General features: G+C 46.9%; 1 protein-coding gene across 2 annotated transcripts in view; it reads right to left on the bottom strand.

Moving 5' to 3' along the window:
* The window catches only part of Scaf8 (SR-related CTD associated factor 8), a 181951-nt gene that overhangs the window by 8717 nt on the left and 150811 nt on the right, over window positions 1-22423 (bottom strand). The window contains exons 21-22 of one of the 2 annotated variants that reach the window (XR_005869621.1): window positions 10261-10348; window positions 8544-8820 (exon numbers count right to left, since the gene is read on the bottom strand). The gene's annotated coding sequence lies outside the window, so the exon portion shown is untranslated. Of the gene's footprint in view, window positions 1-8543; window positions 8821-10260; window positions 10349-22423 lie in introns of those variants that run through there. The other variant, XR_005869620.1, reaches the window with a different exon arrangement.

Genomic DNA, 22423 nt, shown 5'->3' with positions numbered 1-22423 from the left:
TTATGATATGACAGACAGACAGGGACTATGATTGAAATGCTAACTATACACATGGCGCATGCTTATGAACGAGCTGCCCAGACTCTGAGATGAGAAAAGGGGAGGCTGGAGAGTGACCCCAGCCTTCGGCTTCTGTTTCTCAGAGGCATTTGCCAGCTATGATGCTCCAAGATAGTCAGAGAAACCACGTCTCCATCAACTACATCCAATAAAGGTCTGGCCTGGGAATAGAGCTGTGAGGAAAAAATCAATTAAAAAATAAACAGTTGCAGTTAGAAAAGAGTGGAGCAGCCACTGTTAGCTGGGGGGCAGAAGACATCCAAACAACTAATGCGCACCAACGCCACCCCAACTGGGAGCTGGATAGATGCCTCCTGGTAAGGCTTGCAAAGGGATGGTAGACAGAAGGCCCTAGGAGGTGTGATGTACAGCATCCCAGCTCTCCAGCTGATCTCCAGGCTTCTTGGGGTGTGCTTACACATGCATCCTCATTAATTCCTACTGCAGTCAACCAACAAGGAAATTAGCGCCCTGGAGACTTTAGAATTCACAGTGTCCTTTCCTTCAGCATGGAAAACTCGTAGAGAGCAGACTCCTCCTCTGTGCCCAGCCCAAGGCTCAGGGCCATCACCCCAGACCTGACCCCTCTGCCACCTTCCTCCATGTTGTCTTTGTACAGCTCACCTGTTGCCTAGGAACCTCTGGGTGTTGGCAGCTGCTCTTTGACACCAGGTCCCATCCTGCAACTTCAGGGCGGCAGGTCCCACACCTTGCCTTCCATTCCTTTCTTACTTTCATTTCTTTTAAAACGCTGCCTCCTTGCCATGGTCCCTGGAGTGATACTGATTGCTCGGCACCATCTACTTCCAGATGGATAGCAGTAAGTATTTCCCTTCTTAGCCTCCTGAGATGATAAGGTGGCAGGAAATGAAGCATGGCTTAGTCTTTTATTTTTATTTACTTACTCGTTTTTTGAGTCAGAATCTCACATGGACCAGACTGACCTTGGACCATTTATGTAGCTGAGGGTGACCTTGAACTCAGCTCCAGGCTAGGTGAAGCTGGCCTAGAAGTAACTACCTAGCCCAGGCTAGCCTGGAGCTTGCTGCACCCTCCCTGCCATAGCCTCCTGAATGTTGGGAATACAGATGTGAGCCTCTAGGCCTGGCTTTGTTTCGTTGTCTTAATAGAAGAACACATCAAGTTTAAATTGTTCAAGGATTCGCTACACAAGTACATCACTGAGTACAATGGTTTGTATGAACTTGACCTGCACTCCAGCATGGTTCCTATTTAGGGTTCTAAACTTTAGAGAAAGGAGTCTTGGGGCCTCCTAAAAGCTCTAGCCATTTAGTATTGCAGGAAATAACTACTGCTCATGCCATGTTTTTTATTTATTTGCACAAAGAAGTCTTTCCGGGAGGCTTCCTTGGTTGTACATTCTTTTATTAAAAGTTTGGCCCATGGGTTCCAAACCTGGGAGCTGAGACACCCTTCTAGTAATATTTTCACAAAACCAGTATGAGGTTGAAAGCCCCCTCCTTCTGTGCCCATTAGCACACTCAAGAGCCAGGCACCGCTCAACTCAGGAACAACAAAGCACAGCTCCTGCCTTGGAGAAAGTTCTAGTCTAGAGCAGCATAAGTGGAGGCCTGCTCCTTCTCCAGGCTGCTGCTGGGAGCTGGGGTGAGGGGACCAATACCTACATACCTACATCCTGCCAGCCATGAGGAAAGCAAGGAAGCCCACCCTTGGGGTCCGGAGCCATCCGCCCCTTCTCCATCAGTCTTGATGGTTTTCACATGATTACCGTGTGATAGGTTCATGTCATGGCCCTGTCAGATGCGTGTCTCTCTCGGCATGGTGAGAAAGGCCTTAGGGGCACTTTGCAGACTACACACCAGAGCCAGAATCAAAAGGAAAATTGGAAATTCTGTCACGTGTCAAAGCTTTGTTGCATCTTGGTATTTTCTTCCTTTGTTTTCCAACTAACCCAAAACTCCAAAGCCTTTACTTATCTTCTGTTTATTCCTTTGTTCACCTGGCAGTGCCAAGGACCAAAACCAGGGCCTTAGCCTGCTAGGCATGTGGTCTGTTGTGATGAGTCGCATCACTAGCCCTGTTGGTGTTATTAAATAAAAGGGAAATGGTGTCCCTGTTGAGTCACTGGTTGTGGAAAGAGGAATACAAGAAAATCAGATTCTGAGAATGAACAGCAGGTAAGCTGGGGGTGTGGCCCAGCTGGGGGAGTGTGTGCGCAGAAATCCTGGGGTTCAACATCCAGTAAAGTGTAAGCAAGACATGGGAATCTGAGCTTGTGGTCTCAGCACATTTGGGAGGAAGAGGCAGGGAGATCAGAAGCTGAAGGGCATTCTCAGCCACACAGTGAGTTTGAGACCATCCTGAGAGGATGGTAGCCGGGTGTTGGTGGTGCATGCCTTTAATCCCAGCACTCGGGAGGCAGAGGCAGGCGGATCTCTGTGAGTTAGAGGCCAGCCTGGTCTACAAAGCGAGTTTCAGGACAGCCAGAGCTGTCACACAGAGAAACCCTGTCTCTAAAAAAAACAAACAAACAAAAACAAAACAAAAAACAAAACAAAACAACCACAAGAGGACAGCCGGCTTACTTTCAGCTGGTCTGTGACAGTCTGGGCAGAGCAGACATGGTGCTACATGGTACACATACTACATAGATGCATGGAACTCTACCACGTGGAGCCACCTTTACCTGCACAGAGAATCAGTAATCAAGGCACCTGCTCTAGCATTTATGACAAGGCGGCACAGCACAAAGTCACCAAGGTGAGCTCTGGGGTCAAAGTGAGCTGACAGAAATGCCACTCCATCACTTTCAGCTGTCTGGCTTGGGGCCCAACACTTGGCCTTCCCAAGGCTTTGGGTTTTCTCCTGTCCGTCCAAAGTGGGACTAACACCAATGATGAGAGTGTGTGTGTGTGTGTGTGTGTGTATGTGTGTGAGTGTGTGTGAGTTTGTGAGTGTGTGTGACTGTGTGTGTATGTATGGGTGTGACTGTGTGTATGTGTGAGTGTGAGTGTATGTATGTGTATGTGCGTCTGTATGTGTGTGTGACTGTGTGTGACTGTGTGTATGTGTGAGTGTGTGTGTATGTATGTGTGTGACTGTGTGTATGTGTGAGTGTGTATGTGTGAGTGTGTGTGAGTGTGTGTGACTGTGTGTGTATGTGTGAGTGTGTGTGAGTGTATATGTGTGAGTGTGTGTGTGACTGTGTGTGTATATGTATGTGTGTATATGTATGAGTGTGTGTGTGTGTGTGCACGCGCATGCACACTGGACATTGAATCTAAGGCTTCATGTGCCCTATGCAAGCACTCTACCTCTGAACTACATCCTGTTTTTTGTATTTTTGTATTTTTATTGAGATAGAGTCTCACTAAATTGACCAGGGGAGACTTGAACTCACTCTGTACCTCAGGAAGCTCTTGAACATGAGATCCTCCCATCCCCGCCTCCCACATCTCTGGGACTGCAGGCGTGCACCATCAGGCTGATTTCGTGAAGTTATTGGGAAGCATCATTACAACCATACAAGGCCTTTGTTCATTTCTCTGGCCTATGGCAGGTACACATTTGAAAATTTTTAACATTTCTAGCATTTAACTATAAAATTCCCCAAAATTACAAATAGGCTTTGGACCATTGGGAATTTTCAATGTTTTAAAGGAGGCAACTTTTTAAATATAAAAGTACACCGGCCTGCGTGGGCTCTTAAAAAAATGACATTGGACAGCATTGTATCCTGGTGTTCCCCAATTTTTCTTTGCAAGTGAGAAACAGTCATAAAAGTCAAACACAACTGCCCCCTCCACACTAACATGTCTCCCCCACATCTGTTTTTGTACACCCCCTGGCATCTATTTAGTCTCTCTGTGAATAGCTTCCTTAATTATATGAAATTAGCCATTTACTATGTAGTAAGAATGTACCAGGAGAGAGCAGTCAGGCGTTCCGGGGCTCGGGAAGTGTTCTGGAAGGCCTGGGATCAGAAACAGGAAATGCCATAAGTAGAGTAATGAGAGCCTGGCACACTGTGAGTGAGCTCTTGTGTGGCTTACACTGGGTTTCCACATCCAGGGAGGCTGGACAGGCAGGGTGTGTCTTCCTGACAGACACAATGGATTGCTCCCAATTCTGCAGAGCCCTGAAAAACGTTTGGAGCAGCCCCCGAAAACACAGACCCCTTCCCCAAAAGGCAGCATGGTTTATGTTTGGGGCAGGCCCCATAGGCAGAACATACCTCTCAAACCCCTTCCTCAAATGGCAGCCTGCGTAGACAGGACACACCCCCTCATGGCAGTGTGGTTTGAGCAGCCCCTGTAGACAGGAGACCCCACCCCCATGGCAGCGTGGTTTAGCTCAAACTCGCTGCAAATTCATCCGACATTACTTTGTTCCAACAATGGAGCAAAAACTGGCTTCCTGTGTTTTGTTTTCACTTAGTATTTATGACATTTCTATGGCTCTTGTGATGTGTAACTGTATGTGGAAGACCAGATGGCATCTCTGAGGCACAAGGAACAAGATGACAGGGAAGCCCACCCCCCAGCTGAGGTGCAGAGAGGTGGTTCTTCTCCCCCAGCAAAGCATCACGGTGCATTAGAAAAAAAGAGCCACCCACTTCAGCACTTCCCTAGGAAAGAAACAAAAGCTTGCATCCTCTTTGTGGAGACCCGCCCACAAGCTAGAATAAAAAAAAAAATCCATTCAGACCTGGCTGTGGTGGTGCGTGCTTGTAATCCTAGCACTGGAAATGCTGAGGCAGGAGGATTGCTTCTAGTACAAGATCAGCCTAAGATACACAGCCAGGACTAGAGAGCAAGACCGTATCTCCAAAGGTAAAAACAATCCAGTCCGGCTGAGGGGTGCGTCTTAGTCATGGGGGACTTGTGTAGAATATGCAAAACTTTGGATTTGATCCCCAGCATGGAAAAGGAAGAGAGGGCACAGCACATGAGTGACAGCTCAGAAGAGAGACCTGTGTTAATAGAGTGACTTCTTTAAAGTAAAAGTGACTGTGAAGGGAAACCCGGGCACATTCCAAGACAGATGTGGAGGACTATGACTCTTGAATTCAGGCAGTTGCCGCAGGAAAGTCCTTAAGTTGTATTGATGGAAAAAGGAGAACTTTTTCTTAAAGATTTGTTTATTTTATGTATATGGTGCTCTGTCTACACACAGAGTCAACAGGCCAGAAGAGGGCATCAGATCTCACTATGGATGGTTGTGAGCCTCCATGTGGTTGCTTGGAATCGAACTCAGGACCTCTGGAAGAGCTGCCAATATACTTAACCGCTGAGCCATCTCTCCAGCCCCCAGGGAGAACATTTTTCTAAATAGGTGGAAAGAAAAAGACATGAAGAGCAGAGCTGTGGGCTTCTCAGGGAAAAGTTGCAGTATGGAAGACATACCAAAGTAGGGGCACTGGTTTCTCAGGGGAGGGTGGCCTGGTCTTTGAAAATACAATAGCTCTTTCATGAATCTTATCGTTAGAGATATTCCAGTACAAATAAGGGAAATTTTTGTTTGGAAAAATTTTTTTAAAGATTTATTTATTTATTATGAATACAACATCCTGCCTCCATGTATGTCTGCACGCCAGAAGAGGCACCAGATCTTATTACAGATGGTTGTGAGCCACCATGTGGTTACTGGGAATTGAACTCAGGACCCCTGGAAGAGCAGTCAGTGCTCTTAACCTCTGAGCCATCTCTCCAGCCCCCGGAAAAATTTTTTTAAAAATACATTGTCCAGCATCTCCTCAAAGTCTACCATTATCTAAAACGTATTTACAGAAATAGAGGAGGAGTCAGTGTCCTGACAGCACAGATGTCATAGGTCAGTCTACATGTGTCTACTGATTTATAATAGGTATTATAAAACAAGCACTATTATTCTGTTGCTACAGGTTTAAAGCCACTGAGTTTCAAAAGGGAGTCCAAGAAGACTCCAGCAAAGTTCCAAGCTTGTGATCCTTCCCATGTTTCAGAGACATCGTTTCCTGAGTGAGTGTTTAGCATCTTGAGGTGTCATCAGCATCCTGACTGCCACCAGTAAGTAGGTGCATTGATTGGTGGCTTTTAATGCCTAGAGCTCAACCCAGGGATTTGTTTACTCAGTGATGTCCTGAGCCCCAGTCACTAAGGAGATGGGACCCAGCTGACAAAGCTAAATATCAACACCCACTTAAGGTAACCCAAGTTGCCAGTCAAAAGCATAGTTTCAACAAAAGGCCAACTCCTCTGTTAAAAGAATGTACTGCCCATCGCTTCGGAAAGCTGCGCTTGAATGGAACTTTGCAGTGGTAGGCTGCCTGCCACAGACGTGCAAAGTCCCTGAGGCCATGTGTCATCTGTAAGTCAGGCAGCACCAGAGATTCTGGGGCTCCATGGCTGTCTCTGCCCACGTAGTCACTGAGAAGGGAATGAAGAGGCACTGACATGAGAGGGAGAAATCAGGTCCAAAGTCTAGGTCCCTGTCCCCAGAGAAGGTTAGCGGTGGAGGAGAAACCTGAGCATGTCCTGATGGGGATCATAATCCAATTGAAGAGATAAGAGACCCTGTGGGCGTGAGCAGTAGGTGGCTGTGTGCCAAAACACTGGATGTGGCTGTGAGGAGGGCAACCTCAAGGTGTGGGAGTGGTTGAGGAAAGGAAACCCAGCAGGAGATGAGGAGGAGGAGAGGGCATGGGAGGGGAAGCCCCGGAGCAGAGGTCAGGCCGGCCTAGCAGTGGCCTGCCTGCAGGTCACATGGAAGACAGACAGACATCCCACCCCCACCTCCGCCGGACACCCAGACAAACGCAGGAGCCACGCTAAGAGGGAAAGAGAAGTACGAGTCAGTCGCTTGGGGACAGGGCCCCAGGACCACGGTCAGCATCTTGGTCCCTGGGTTCAGGGGTGGGTGTGTATTTCCCAGGCTTGCTCCACATCACTCGCTAGGAAATGAGAAGCTGATATTGCAATTTACCTTTTTTTTTTTGTAATCTCACCTTCTTGGGCTTCTACCTCACGTATTTTAAATGAGCCCACTAGTGTTAACAGAAAGTTCACCTGACACGTAAGCCATCTAAAAGAGGAAGAGTTAAAAGTTGGACGTGCTGGCTTGCATATGCGATTCCCATCCCCCCATCCCTCCCACCCCCTCACCCCCGCTAAGACATGAGGGCTGCCGCAAGTTCAAGGACAGCCTGAGCTACACACATACATGTGTTTACTCTCTAGATTTCTACAGTGTAAAATCACAGGCTGACTCTGATAATGAGGCAATAAAACAGTCACTGCCTGAGCCCTGGCCTCTCAGCAGGCCTGGGAAGAAAGGTTTATCCTGGATCCTCTGGCAGCTGCTAATACAATGAGGAAGTAATAGAAAGAGCCATCCAGGAAGGAAGTCTGAAAGCCTTGCGAATTCTCTTATCCAAACACAACAAACCCTCCCCAATGCTAGACTGTGGGCACAGGCTGTGAAATTCCACACAAGCTGAACCCTCCCGATGTGAGAACTTTCGCAGTGAATTTATCTGTGGAGAATCACACAGGAAATCAAAGCACTTCACAAGTGTAGGGAAAAGCAATGCTGAAATCAGTTGTTTCTTTCTTTCCTTTTCTTTTCTTCTTTTCTGGTGCTTGGAGCAGAACCTAGGGTTTGGAGCAAGCCGGGAAACACCTATCCCACCAGCCAGCTGCTATGTTTTGTTTTGTTTTGCTTTTTAAAGCTGTTCCCAGCCCAGACAGGACTTAGCAGGATATGGGGGCAGAAACGGGCTGCAGACGGGCAGAAGGAAGCACGAAGCAGTGGCTGCCTGCAGACTAGCCCCTGGAGGAGGCCAAAGGCAGCTGCGAGAAAGAGCAAGGTATGGGAAGTAAAGGTGCCTTTAATCCACAAAGGGTTCTCACAACTCCAGCTGCCGAGAAGAAACACACTCTCTCTCTCTTGCACAAGATTGATCCCTGGGAATGGCCCAGACTTCTGGATAGGTGGGCCTTGCACCTCCAAAGTATCTCAGAGCCTTGAAGAAAGCAGCCAGCTGGGGTGATGCCAGCTACCATGGAGCACACGGGGGGGGGGGCTTTGAGCACTGAGTATTTCTGAAACTCTTGGGGCTGGTCTCAACATTATAGCTCTCTCTTTGCAGGACGACCACATTCAGGCAGGCTACTCCTGCTGCCTGCAGGGGTGGTACACAGAGCAACCGCTGGGCTCCCTAGGCACATGCAGAGAGTGGCCACACAGATGGGCACTCACAGTACCGGGAGTGGACACACTTTGGAACTGTCATGACCATGTCCCTTCACATCTGCAAGCTTGTGTGGAGGACATGGTCAGCGGAGTGAGGATCACAGACTAGCATGCTATGAGTAAGAGGAGATGGGGACACAGAGATGCAGGCACCACACATCCGTTCACTCTGGAGAAAGATGAGATCTCTGCCACCAGAGTCACACACCTGCACAGGTGCAGGACTGGGTAGGTTTCTCCCCTGACACAGTAAGGCAGGTCAAGCTGAATTAAGAAGTAAAAGATCAGGTTTATTGGGCAAAGCACTCCCAGGTGACCTTCCAACCCCCCAGAGATCAGGGCAGGGGAAGAGGGTAGGAAAAAAAATCACATGGCTGTCCAAAAGGAGGGGCTTAAATACCCTAGGGGGGGCAGGGAGGGTCTGGGGGAGGGTGATGATGTGTCTTCCACACGCTGGGCTTGTGCCTTAGTGTTGGGCGGGATTGTGAAGCTGGCAGTCTCTGAGGAGGAGCCACCACTTGGCAGGTTTTCCTGAGAGGGCAGGGTCTGGAGAGAGAGAACTGGGTCTGAGCTGGAGTTCCAGCTGAAGGGATTTATACCACGGCAATACTCTGGGAGCCTCCAAGAGGACAGCAAGCATACAAGGAGTGTGGCATCTTCCTGGCTGGCCTGGTGATTCTATTGCAGGTCCCTCCACCGTCATAGAATATTATACTTGCACCCCATTCCTTCAGCAGGTAAACTCCCAAAAGACTCACAGAAGCTATAAATCATTACTGAAAAAGTTATGTGGCTTCAGTCCTCAAGGTCAAACACTTTCCTGTGTCGAGCTCTAATCACTGATAGATAACACACAGCATGGGTGTGTATTGCCATGAACCTGACACAGGCCTCACACCTTCACGCCCAACCCTACATATCCCAAACCATGACTGTCAACATCTTCATCTCCCCCATTTCAAAATGAGGACAGTAGCCTGGGAAGAGATGATGATGTCCAAGACCACTATCACTGAACCACAGATTAGAGTTTGAATCTACAAAGTGGAGCCCTGAGGTCTGAACCTTTGTCACTACATCGTCATATCTTGGAAATAAGGAAGGATCCAGTCCCAGTGTCACAGACCTTCGATCCGAGCTACAAACTGCAGGGGCAGCCATGCCACCCTGAGCATTTCACTCTTAACCCTGGAGGGGATTAGTGGGCTGGTAGTTTGAATGTCACTGGCTCCCATAAGCTCACAGGGAGTGGCACTATTAGGAGGTGTGGCTTTGTTAGAGTAGATGTGTCCTTGTTTGGAGGAAGTGTGTCACTGTGGAGGCAGGTTTTGAGGTCTCACATATGCTCAAGCCATGTCCACTGTTATCTATGGGATCAAGATGTAGCTCGTTCTCCACCCTCAGCTCCTCCAACACCATGTCTGCCGCCATGTCCCACCACGATGATAATGGACTAACCCTCTGAAACTCTGAGCCACCAGTTAAATGCTTTCCTTTATAAGAGTTGCCGTGGCCATGGTGTCTCTTCACAGCAGTAGAAACCCTACCTAAGACAGTAGATAATGTGCTTTACATGTAAAATGTGCCCCCCAGGCTCATATATTTGAACACTTGGTCCCCGGCTGGTGGTGCTGTTTGGGGAGGTGGGATCTAGCAGGAAGAAGTGGATCACTAGGGGCCAGCTTTGTGGGTAATAGCCTGGCCTTACTTACGGTCTACCTGCTTCTGCTTCCTGTTCTGACAAGGGGGCAGGTGAGGAACACCCCCCCTCCCCGCAGCACACTAGCACATCCGTGGAGCCATCTGCTGTCATGCCCTCAAGCCATGAGCCAAAATAAACCTCTCTCTTCCTTTAAGTTCTTATGTGAGATATTTGATCACAGGAGTAAGAAAAGGAGTCATCCAATGGGCCTGATGTAAGTGTGGCTCTTGCCCTACCCTCAGGCCAGTTCTTGCTCATAGAGGCAAATGGAAGTCACTACTGACCTCCAACTGTAGCCAGGCTGCGGAAGGTGAGCTACTTCACATCCTCCGGGAAGATAAGATTCTCGGCAATCGTCTGGATCATTCTGTTCTGAAAGAAAGCAACAAACAGGCTCATTAAATTATTAGCAGTGAACTATCTGAATTCACACAGCATTAAATGAAACACATTTCATGAGCAAGGTGAGGTACAATTCAGAATGAAAGTCTGTGTTGATACCTGCAAAAGTTCTCTATTTGAGGTTTCTCTTATTCTGGTAAGAGCAAGTATCCCTTCCAATGGCAGAGGTGGTAGAAATGGTTACAATGTATCCTTCATACACAATGGTGGTGAGAAATAGTTACAGTGTATCCTTTCCATTCAGTGATGAGAAATGGTTACAGTGTATCTTTCCTAGGCCAAGGTGGTGGGAAATGGTTACAGTGTATCCTTCCTATGCAATGGTGGCAGGAAATGGCTGTAGTGTATCTTTCCTATACTATGGCTGTGAGAAACAGTTATGGAAAACCAAGGTTGACAATGGGAAGTTGAAGAAACCATTGTTGGGATGTTTTCCCCTTGTTGCTTGTGTTCTGGTGAATGTAAAATGAAGGATACCTCAAGTCTGTACTTGGAAGTTCAGAATTTTGTGCAGGACACTTCCATTGTATACGAGAAGGGACAAGGTACAGTCTGTCACTTACGGTCTAGGTCTAGCAGCCTGATTCTGGTCAAGTCAAAAGTTCAGTAACCAGAGTTCTTCCTGTGAAATGGTACTTAATTGTAGCTTTACAAAGCTTTTGATCTAGAAAACTTCTGAGTTTCATGTTGATTTATAACTTATTTTATAATCTCTCTAAATATGGCAGTGATTTTCTAATAAAAAGTCCAAGTCTCTATATTTCATAGAAAAATGAGTCCTTCGGGTTCAATAAAAAGGTCCTCCAGGACAATTCCATATTTTCACACAGAGGTTGACTTGTCCCCAAAGAGCAATTTGCTTCCTGCCATCTCAGAAAATCTTAGTGCTTGAGCTGGTTGGGGCCTTGGCCTAATGGAGTCCAAACCTCTCATCACACTTAGAGGTGCCGCACTGTGGAGAAAGTCAATTAGAGATCTATCTGGCTGGAGGAAACCAGAGGAGATGGATGGTACATGAGCCTCTCTCAGTGCCAGGCTCCAGGCTCTCTGCTTCAAACACGAGACCTCAAATGCTGCTCTCAGTCGTCCATGAAGTATGCACAGCATGTCTCCATTTGTCACATAAATCACAAAAGACCAGAGAGGCTGTGTTCTTTGGCTCAGCTCTTATATCTGAGCATGTGCTGCAAGGCAGGGACCAAGTAGGTGCTATGTACACAAAGGGATGATTAGCACATTTTCTGACTGCAGTGAGCTCACAATGTAGTGTGGGTGGGGAGGGGAATTAGGTAGAATTAAATAGAAATTAGGGAATTAAATAGAAATCTACTGTTCAAACTCCAGTTTCTAATATTTTAAGAAGGACATGATTTTTTTAAATAGATCTTTTTTTCCCTCTTCCCTTCCCCTCAGCACTGCAGAGCAAACCAAGAGCCCTGTGCGTGTAAAGGCAAGTGTTCTTCCACTGAAGCATGACCCCAGCCCTATTTTTACTTTTCATTTTGAGACAGGGTCTCACTAAATTGCTCAGGGTGGCTTTGAACAAACTCTATAACTCAAGGAGGGCCTTGAACTTGAAATCCTCCGGTCTTGGATTCCCCAGAAGAGATTTAGGCCTTCTCCACCAAAACCAGATGAGGTGTGCAATGTTAGCTCAGTACTTTAGAGGTCAAGGCAGAAGGATCTCAAGTTCCAGGCATAGTATCAACACCCTTGCCGGAAAAAAATACATATACGTGTGTGTGTGTGTGTGTGTGTGTGTGTGTGTGTGTGTGTGTGTGTGTAAAAACAGAATAGGACAGATTAGAAAACAGCATGAATGAAGTGACTGCAGGGAAACTCACAGAGATGTGTATTTCTCAGTCATTCACCAGCCTATACACTGTTTTGCAGTATAAAATAAATTTGCATTCATACGTCATGGTGGAAAACAGGTATGAAGGCTGCTGAGTTTGGAACAAAGTGGCCACTGTTTTCCTAGAGGTTCATATAAAACGATGAGCGCAAAGGAACCAGTGTCTGTCTGGGGATGAACCAGCATGGAGATCCAGAATAAACTGGCTACAGCTTGTTTCTTACCAAGGATGAGATGAAGCACTCTTAACTAATTTCAGGGGTAGAGCAGTGTTCTGGCTAGTTCTTCGTCAACTTGACACAAGCGATAACCGTTAGAGAGGAGGAATCCCCAATTGAGAAAATGCCTCTATAATATCAGACTGTATTTAAAGTGCATTTTCTTGATTAGTGATTAATGTGAGTGGTACCATTATGGGTTGTTGGCCCTTGGTTCTATAAAAAAGCAGACTGAGCAAGCCACGAGGGGCAAGCCAGTGAGCAGCTCCCCTCCACGGCCTCTGCATCAGCTCCTGCCTCCAGTTTCCTGCCCTGTTTGAGTTCCTGCCCTGACTTCCTTTGGTGAGGAACAGTGTTGTGGAATTTGCTTTTGGCTATGGTGTTTCATTACAGCAAAAGTAACCCTAACTAAGACAGACTCCTCCAACAAGAGTTGGGGGTTCCCTTTTCCTTCAACTTGAGACTAAGGGGTGGGAATCTACGAAGCCATGGGGAAGCACCATGGCATCAGCTCTGTGTTTATGACAGAGCCCTATGCCTATCTCTATTAGAACTGAAGATGCTGCCAGAGTGCCAGAAGATTGACAAAGCTGAGTGGGAAGGATCCCCTCCCCCACTATCACTCAAGGGTAGGAGAGCGTGGAAAACAGGAAGTCAGGAGGAGGTGAGCCCAACTCCAGCTCAGACTTCAGCTGGAACTCAGAAGCACAGTGTCCTTCAGGATGGCATGTTATTGTGATATGTGACAGCCTTTTTCAGAACGAACAGGTATTAAATATCCTGTTCTTTTTTATAAAACTTCCTTCAGACATGTTTGGGCTACCATAGTTACTAGTCAGGCATTTGTGGCAACCCACTTAGGTTTCTGAATACAAAGTCATGGCTAGAGAGACGAGATCCAATCAGAGAATGGCCATGCACCGCCACACATTGTACTTCCCTCTGACAAAGGGTGTGTGATGACAAGGCCAGGGCCAGTCAACATCTTGTGCTACTTTGGTGACTTACTAATTGCATATTTACCTGTTAAGCAATGACATGAGATGAGGCCACTACTGAATCTACATTTTACTAGGCAGGTGCATGGCAATCATGACAAGAACTAAATACCATACAAAATAAATAGTTCCAGAGACAAAAAATAATAACAGTAATAATGGGGGAGGGAGAGGGACCTGGGATTGACATGTGAAGCAAGCTTGTTTCTAATTTAAAATTTAAAAAGGGAAAAAATTTTAAATCTACAAAAAAAATGACTCGATGATCATGCTTTACCCATTATTCACGATACAACTGCAGACCACAAGGTCCTAGGCAAGTCCTCCCTCGTTCTAGGTCGTAGCTAACAAGGAAACACTAGCCAGTACCTAATACAGAAGAAATAAGGCATGGTCTTTGTTTTAATTCTATTAATCAGTAAATCAAGGAGCTGGGCAGGTGGCTCAACAGGTCCTGGGTTCAGTTGGGGGTGGGAGGGAGGGACTGACACCATATCAGGCAGTTCACAACCCCCTGACCATCCAGTTCCAAGAGATCCAGTGCCCTCTTCTGGTCTCTGTAAACATTGCACCTAAGTGTGCAAACAGCCACACTCACACGTATTTACATACTCTTCAAAAAATAAAAAAATAAAAATCTGGGGCTGGAGAGATGGCTCAGAGGTTAAGAACACTGCATATTCTTCCAGAAGTCCTGAGTTCAATTCCCAGCAACCACATGGTGGCTCACAACCATCTATAATGAGGTCTGATGCCTTCTGCTGGGGTACAAGTATATACACAGATTAAAAAACTGTATGCATAATAAATAATTTAAAAAATAAAAATCTGAGCTAAAGAGGTGACTCAGTGGTTAAGAACATGTACTGCTCTTCCAGGGGACCTGAGTTCAATCCCCAGCACCCACATCATACAGCTAATAACTGCCCTGTACCTCCAACTGCAGGGAGATCTGATACCTACACTCATGTGCATGTACCCACAAACACACACACATACACATAGTTAAAAAATAAAAGGAAGCATTAAATGAAAAGTCAATTTAGTTTTAAAAAAGTAAATGGTTACTGCATTTGATGTTTTTTGAGTTTATAGTTTTCACACATCTTTAGTCTTTATTCGGTCATTTGCCTACTAATTTGTAGAGCCTCATTATATTGAACAGACTAGCCTCAACCTTGCGACCCCCTTAGCCTCCAAAGTATTGGGATTATAGGTGGAGCCCCACCACATCTGGACCACACTATAATTATTTTTAGGCCAAGGCCTCTGATTTGGCAATACAGCAGAGAGTTGAATACACAATTGCCCTCCATAATCGGAGTGCATGTGGATTTGGGTTAGTAGATTGGTCATATAATCTTCATTTTAGTGGAGAAGAAACATGTCGAGGGGGCGGGGTTAATGATTGGCCCAGATCTCAGAACAGGTCTCGGTGACTCCAAAGCCTGAACTTGCTCATGAGATTATGATGTTTCTGCTGTTTATTCTAGAGCTACAGGCTGTTTTTGTTCTTTATAAGAAGAGGTAACGCAGAAGATGATGCCAGTGTTTATTATAATCACGCATGTCACAAAATCAAAGGTCTCAAGAGACCAGAAGCCTTTCCGAGGGCCAGCAAGCCTTACCCTTCACTGTTAGTCTAGACTCAAAAGAGTTCATCTGCCCCTTTACAGCTTAAATATTTTTAGGTTTCACTGTTTCACTTGAGATTGGGTGGTAAACTCTGTTTTTAAGTCTCAAAAGTGGGCATGGAGAGATGACTCAGCAGTTCAGAGTACTTGCTGCCCTTGCAGAGGACCTGGTTCAATTCCCAGCACCCACAGAGCAGTTAACAACCATCTATAACTCCAGTTCTGGAAGAGCTGACATAGTCATCTGTCACTATATGTTCATGGTACATAGACATACACACAGGCAAAACACCCATACATATAAGATATAAATAAATCTTGTTTGAGAATCTCAAATTTGTAGGTAACACATATGGCATAGTGACTAAAAGAATAATAAAATTACATTAAATTTTTAAAAAATGAATCTATTGGTTGGCAGGATTTAACTGAATTGCTTCTGAGTTTATCTAAAGGTTGTTCAACAGACAAAGTGTAAGGAGACATTTGCAGTAATAAAATGGAAAGAAAAATGAACGGTGTGTTTTTAGTTCTTTATTTTGGGTGTTGAAGATTCAGTCTAGGCCCTCACACTTGTTGAATGTATTTTGCAATGGGTAAGATTATGCTTTGGAAGGCGGCGGTGCACAGTGGGGTGCGGAGTCTGCTAAGAGGAAAACAGGGAACTGGGGACCACAGGAAGAGAGAAGATGGACTGTTGAATCACAGAGGGGATGGGGCTGTGTTTGGGGAGGGGAGCTGGATGCAGGGACCAGGTTTCTGGGACAGGAGCATGCACTCTTTTCTTGTCGGCTTCAATGGTGTTCGCCTATAATAATGCATTACACCATACACTTGGTGTGGCTTTCTGTATTTGTGGACTTTCCTCTTAAACTAAAGGGATTTACAAGAAGGCATCATTAGTTTGAAACAAGGAACCAGCGATGTGGGGATGGATTGCTTGGTATTTCCAGACCTGGTAGGACCAACACAATTAAGTTAGCTCTTTTCCTTCATTTGGCAAGAGAGCGACTGTGCGGTGAGGGGTGTGGTCATTGTGAGCTCTGTTACCCTGGCAGGAGCCACTCCTCCTCTCTAAGCAGGTGCAAGGGTAAGATAGCACGTGTGTGTAATGTACTGTTCCAAGGGAGAGCGGTCTTATAGCTTGGGGACTCAAAGTCTGGGGTATAACTGTTTTAGTTTTCTTGCTTGTGTGTGTGTGTGTGTGTGTGTGTGTGTATGTGTGCGTGTGCACATGTGTGTGGTGTATGTGTATGTACGTGTGTGTGCATTGTGTGTGGCATGTGTGTATCTGTGTGGGGGAGGGGTGAGTATATATATATGTATATGTATATACATATATATATATATATATTGTGCATTTGCTCAAATACAGATACCAAAATGTCTTTCACCATCCCTGTCACCTTTTATTTTTGAGACAGGATCTCTCAAGGAACAGAGAGCTTGCTGATTTGTCTGGGCTCGCTGGCCAGCCAGCCTCTGCCTGTCTGCATCCCTGGTGCTAGGGTTACAGGCACATTGTGGGGTGCCCTAGCCTTTTGTGTGGATGCTGGACCCAAACTGAGGTCCTCACGCTGGTGCAGCAAGCATGTGTACCCACCGAGCCCTCTCCCCAGTCCTGTTTTTAGGTTTTGTTCCAATTCAGGGCAGTTCAGAATTTCTTCTTCCAACAGAAATGACTGATACAGACCCCAGGTAAATCCTTCCAATCACAGGCCAACTCACACTGCTTGCTGGACATGGTGCCTGCGCGCCCAACTCCCACTAGCCACGGCCTCCCAGGACCTCCTGGCCAGACTCCAGGGTGAGAAAAGCCAGCCCATGTCCAAAGCAGAGCCTGGCTATGCAACTGCAGCTCTCCAGAGTCCAACTTCTCTCCTTCGTCCATCACGGGGTGAAACCCGGCCCTTTCTGTTTATTTTCTCCCAGAGCTCTTTAACATACGAACACAAAGAAGGAGTGCCATGTGGACCAAAATGATCTCCAATCACAATAAACACTCCCAAAGAGGGAGGAAGATGGTAAGCGATAGATTTCCTTTCTAACATTCTTTCAAATAAATGCAGAGCCTTTGGGAGGCAGCCTGACATGTTTCCACTAGACGAAGAGGGTGGAGACAAGCAGCGCTTTGTGTACTAGCTGCCTGTGCCAGACCCCATTCCAGCCCAGAGTTTGGCAACTATATCCCAGGGGACAAAGGGTCTGGAGCTTGTCCACAAAGCAAAGACGGAGCGGCTGTCCTGAATCAACAAGGATTCTTTCCCTTTCGTTAGCCCTTGGCAGTGTGACATCCTGAAGACACTGGGCTCTGACCTATTCTCTAGGGACTCTTGCATCTTCCAAGCTGCATCTTGGCTTGGTGAGAAATACCAGGATGGTTGAGGAACCTCAGCCACAGCAGGCTTCAACAGTGAGGAAGCCAAACCTAAATTCTAGGGCACCACATTTTGGAGACGTTTTCCCCCCGAAGCATGTGAGCAAAATGTGCAAAGTTTTAACGTAACATGTGGTGGTTCCGAATAAAGGGATGGCCATTTCTCCATCCACTTCCACAGATTGCCCACTCTAGTGGCAGGGTCCGTGTGTCTTTCTGCATTGCTCACTGTGAACATGGCATGGGACAAGCTATATGCTGGGAAGCCTAGAACATATCATCAACAAAAGACCCCTGTCTTCCCATCGCTGTCAAGAGATGACATAAAAACGCCATTTCTTAAGGGCTCTTGATGAGAAATACAAGGCAGGGCTCGATGGCTCAAGCCTGTAAGCCTAGGATTCAGGGGGAAGAGGCAGGGGATTTACTGACAGTTCAAAGCCAACCTGGGCTATGAAGTGAGCACAGGTCAGCCTGAGCTACAGAGTGGGAACCCTTCTCCGAAAGGTGGGCGTGGGATGGGGTGGGGAGTTGTAGCAGTGGGATATGCCTGCAATTTCATCACTTAGAAAGGCTGAAACAGAGGGAATGACTTGAGCCAGGAGTTCTAGGCACCCTGGGCAAAAGAGCAAGGTCTCATAGGGAGAGAAAGATGTGGAAAGCAGAAAGAGATGGGGAGAGGGAGGGAAGAAGGAGACTGGAGAGATGACTCAGTGGTTAAAACATGGACCACTCATCTAGAGGACCCTTGCTGAGTTCCCAGCACCTACACTGGGCAGTTCATCAGCACCTGTAACACCAGCTCCAGGGGGTCCAACTCCTGCACACACACACACACACACACACACACACACACACACACCTATACCCATAGTTGATTTTATATAATATTTAAAAGTGACAGAGTAGGGAAGGAAGGAGGGAAAAAAAGAAAAAGAAGAAGGAAAGTTTCTGTTATATTTAACATGAAAAGACACCACCTGGCCCCTCCTAAGCCACGGAACAATCCCACCAGATAACAAATCCTTGCAAATCTATCCAACTTCCGCCATCAATGCCTTTGTTTTTTACTGAAAGCAACTGCCTTGATGTTGAGCTACAGGACACACAGAGGCTTTATGAGGTGACCTAGTGTTGTGATCAGTGCTGCCCCCTAGAGGTGTGCAGGGCATGACCTGTGAGGTTCCAAGTCTCTCCACTGTTGGGATTATAGGCACATGCTACCACACTAGGCATTCCCTCTCTCTCTCTCTCTCTCTCTCTCTCTCTCTCTCTCTCTCTCTCTCTCTCTCTCTCTCTCTCTCTCTCTCTCTCTTTCCACAGTTGTGCAGGACCTGAAGTTGTACCACAAGCATTTTAGTCACTGAACCATCTCCCCAACCCCAGATTTATCTAGGAAAACATTTGGCTTTATTTTACATGTATGAGTGTTTTTGCTTGCATGCATGTGTGCCCTATGTGTGCCTAAGTGCCCACGGACGCTAGAAGAGGGTGAGTCCTTTGGAACTGAAGTAACAGATGGTTGTGAATTGTGATGTGGCCTCTAGGAGCCAAATTCAGGTCTTCTGCAAGTGTTCTCAACCCCTTCCGAGTGGCCCCTCCCCATTTTTAATATTTATAGATCATTGCCTCATCTCCAAGGTTTAGGAGACTTTCTCTAGGTCACTGTCCAGAGAATATTTGTTCTTGGGGTACACCCCTATCATAACCAATGCAATTGGTAACCCACAATTATCTCTTTAAATGCCCACAATTCCCAGCACACTGGGGCAGCCCCTGTATTCTAATTAGTCATGCCTTCAGCTCCTGACACATGACCTGGCACTCAGATATGTCACACCCAAAGCCGTCATTGTCTTTGTACTGCCTCCACCTCATTTGTCCCCGTGAGCCTGTCTCCTTCCCCAGTGTGGCAAAAGGCAGTTTCTCTAGAATCTGTGTTTGGTGAAAGTGGTTTCCTGAGGCTTAACTGAGCCTGGAACCAGCATGCCAAGGCCACTGGAATGCACATGAAAAGGACAAGAATCTGTGCTCTAAGATAAACGGCTTCCCTTTTTCCTTCTATTTCTTCTTACCTTTTTAAAGAGGAGGAAGCTGATTTGTCTAATCAGGAGACATCATTTTTATATATTTGAACACATGACTAAACAGCATATTTTTGAAAATCTATTTCAAATAAGTTAATGCCCGTTTCCTCATTTAGCCTAGACTAGAGAATCACTTAAGATATGGAAGCTGCCCTCCAGAAAATTGTTTTCAGGGGCTACATTTTAGTTAACGATAGTTCCACAATATCCCCCAAAGGGAGACATTACAACCCATAGCTACAAAGTGGCTGTGCTGGCTAGTTCTATGCCAACTTGACACAAGCTAGAATATCTGAGGGGAGAAAACCTCAACAGAGAAAATGCCTCCGTAAGACTGAGCTGTAGGCAAGCCTGGAGAGCGTTTTCTCAACTGGTGATTGACAGGAGCCGGCCCAGCCATTGTGGGTAGTACCACCCTGGGTTGATTGTTCCAGGTTCTATAGGAAAGTAGGCTGAGCAAGCCAGGAGGAGCAAGCCAGTAAGCAGCGCCCCTCCATGGTCTCTGCATCAGCTCCTTCCCCGTCTGAGTTCCTGCCCTGACCCTTTCTTCCCCAACTTGCTCTGGGTCACAGTGTTTCATCCCACAGCAGTTGTGACCCTGACTAAGACCTTGTAGAGTAAAGGGGATATCCCAAGGTGAATGACTGAAGCAAAAGCACAAACTATAGAAAAAAACATGCCTGGGGGGCTGGAGAGATGGCTCAGAGGTTAAGAGCACTGACTGCTCTTCCAGAGGTCCTGAGTTCAATTCCCAGCAACCACATGGTGGCTCAAAACCACCTATAACGAAATCTAGTGTCCTCTTCTGGCCTGCAGACATATATGGAGATAGGATGTTGTATTCATAACAAGTAAATAAATAAATCTTTTAAAAAAAGAAAAAGAAAAACATGCCTGGAAATTACAGTCTACACATAAACAGTCATCAGAGGTGGATGGGCATGGAAGAAGACATTTACCACTTCTGTGGCAGCCATGAGATAGGCCAAGGAGTCACAGGGCAGGTGAGGCCTGCCTATGGTCTCCTTGGCCAAACATCATGGTAGGTAAGAAAAGTTTTCTCATCAGCAAATGGGATCCCTGAGCTCATCAACCAGGTGATGGGGGGGGGGCAGGAACACTGGGAGGAAACCCTGACACTCCAGAGGCCCACCACTGCTCCTCTCCAGAAAAAAATCACATACTACGTGCTTGCCCTTCTCCTGGCAACCATCTGAAGTGGCAGCAGGGTGAGATCTGCAAAAATAGGTGACATCTTACATACTTCCTAAGCCAAATCCATCTTCTCCTCCAGGAGGCTATGTGGGCAGAGCTGGCATTGGGGTCAGCGTTTGTGAAGACTGCAAGACTCCAGTCAACCAACACTAGGTAAAGTGTGGGGTGGGGAGGGGTGGGGTGGGGTGGGGAGGGGTGGGGTGGGGTTGTAGCTTCAGTTCACACTGAGGAAGTTGAACTTCACAGCAACTTAAGAACCCTTCCAGAGAGTTCTGAAGAAAGGTACAGCTGTGCTGTTCTGCTGGGGACACTCATTCCAGAGTGATGGTCCCCCTGTGTTCCAGACAGGGGAACAGACATTTCAGACCCTGATGCGGTTGGCTTCCTGTGCCTTTGCTTGTACGAAGGAAGCTTCATTACTTTTTAAACCTTTATGTGGAGTGGACTTTAGAGAAGAAAGAACATGGCCTGATAGGGGGAAAGACTCAGAGATCCACCTCTGCCTATCCATTTCCACAAGCCTTCGAAGCAAATTCGGTCTGACCCAGAGCAATTCTGCCTGGCAGAGACACCTGTGCTCCCAAGGACCAAGGCAAGGAAGGAGACGAGCATCAGCAAACATGAACTTCGAAAGGCATCTAATCACCACCCTTCCACATCAACGCCAGCCCCCAGGTTGAAGAGGAGTCACCTCCCACCTCCAGAGCTCCCCCAAAACACACATCTCCCATGCTGTCCCCAGCAGTCACTTGAATCCCTCCTAGCCAAACCAGGGCCACTCGTGAAAGAGCTTGTGTTTAGCTGTTTAGCTTCTCTCTCCATTTAGTCCCTGTGCTGCCTTCCAGCCAGCCAATCTGTCTGTAATTAAAGTCACATTGCTGCAAACCTTAGCTGGTATGAAAAGTCTTACCAGATGTATACAATTGACTAGCTTGTAGCATTTGGCATGCCTGCAACGGTCCCATTAAAGAGGGGCGAGCCGGGTCTGATCCAGAGTGTGGGTTATAAGCTTTGGACCCGTCATGTTGTTTTGCACTTACACTAAAGCCGTGTGTGACGCTTAATCCTTTTTCAACAATCACAAGGTTGTGGGCCTGTATTTCAATCAACAAAGAAGACCGCTTGCTGCACACCATCAGACACTAAGTCGGATGGATAGCCCAGTGGTTAAGGACCCTGAATGCCTTTCCGAAAGACCTGGGCTTGGTTGTCAGCACCCTGTGGTTGCTCATGACCTCCTGTAATGTCAGATCCAAGGGCTCCAGTGCCCTCTTCTGCCTTCTGGAGGCACCACAAGAGCTCCAGCGCCCTCTTCTGCCTTCTGGAGGCACCACAAGAGCTCCAGCGCCCTCTTCTGCCTTCTGGAGGCACCACAAGAGCTCCAGCGCCCTCTTCTGCCTTCTGGAGGCACCACAAGAGCTCCAGCGCCCTCTTCTGCCTTCTGGAGGCACCACAAGAGCTCCAGCGCCCTCTTCTGCCTTCTGAAGGCACCGGGCACACTTATGGTGCACAAACATATATACAGGCAAAGCATGCATGTACATAAAATAAGATACAAAATTAAAAAATAAACAACTATTTGTGGGGTTGGGGTTGGGGAGATGGGTGAGGCAATAAAGTGTTTGTCATACAAGCATGAAGATTTGACTCAAACCCCCAGA

Source organism: Mesocricetus auratus, unplaced genomic scaffold, assembly GCF_017639785.1.
Source record: "Mesocricetus auratus isolate SY011 unplaced genomic scaffold, BCM_Maur_2.0 Super-Scaffold_100018, whole genome shotgun sequence".
Lineage (NCBI taxonomy): Eukaryota > Metazoa > Chordata > Mammalia > Rodentia > Cricetidae > Mesocricetus > Mesocricetus auratus.
The sequence above is the reverse complement of the archived record's forward strand: the minus strand, read 5'-3'. Positions and strand labels throughout refer to the sequence as shown.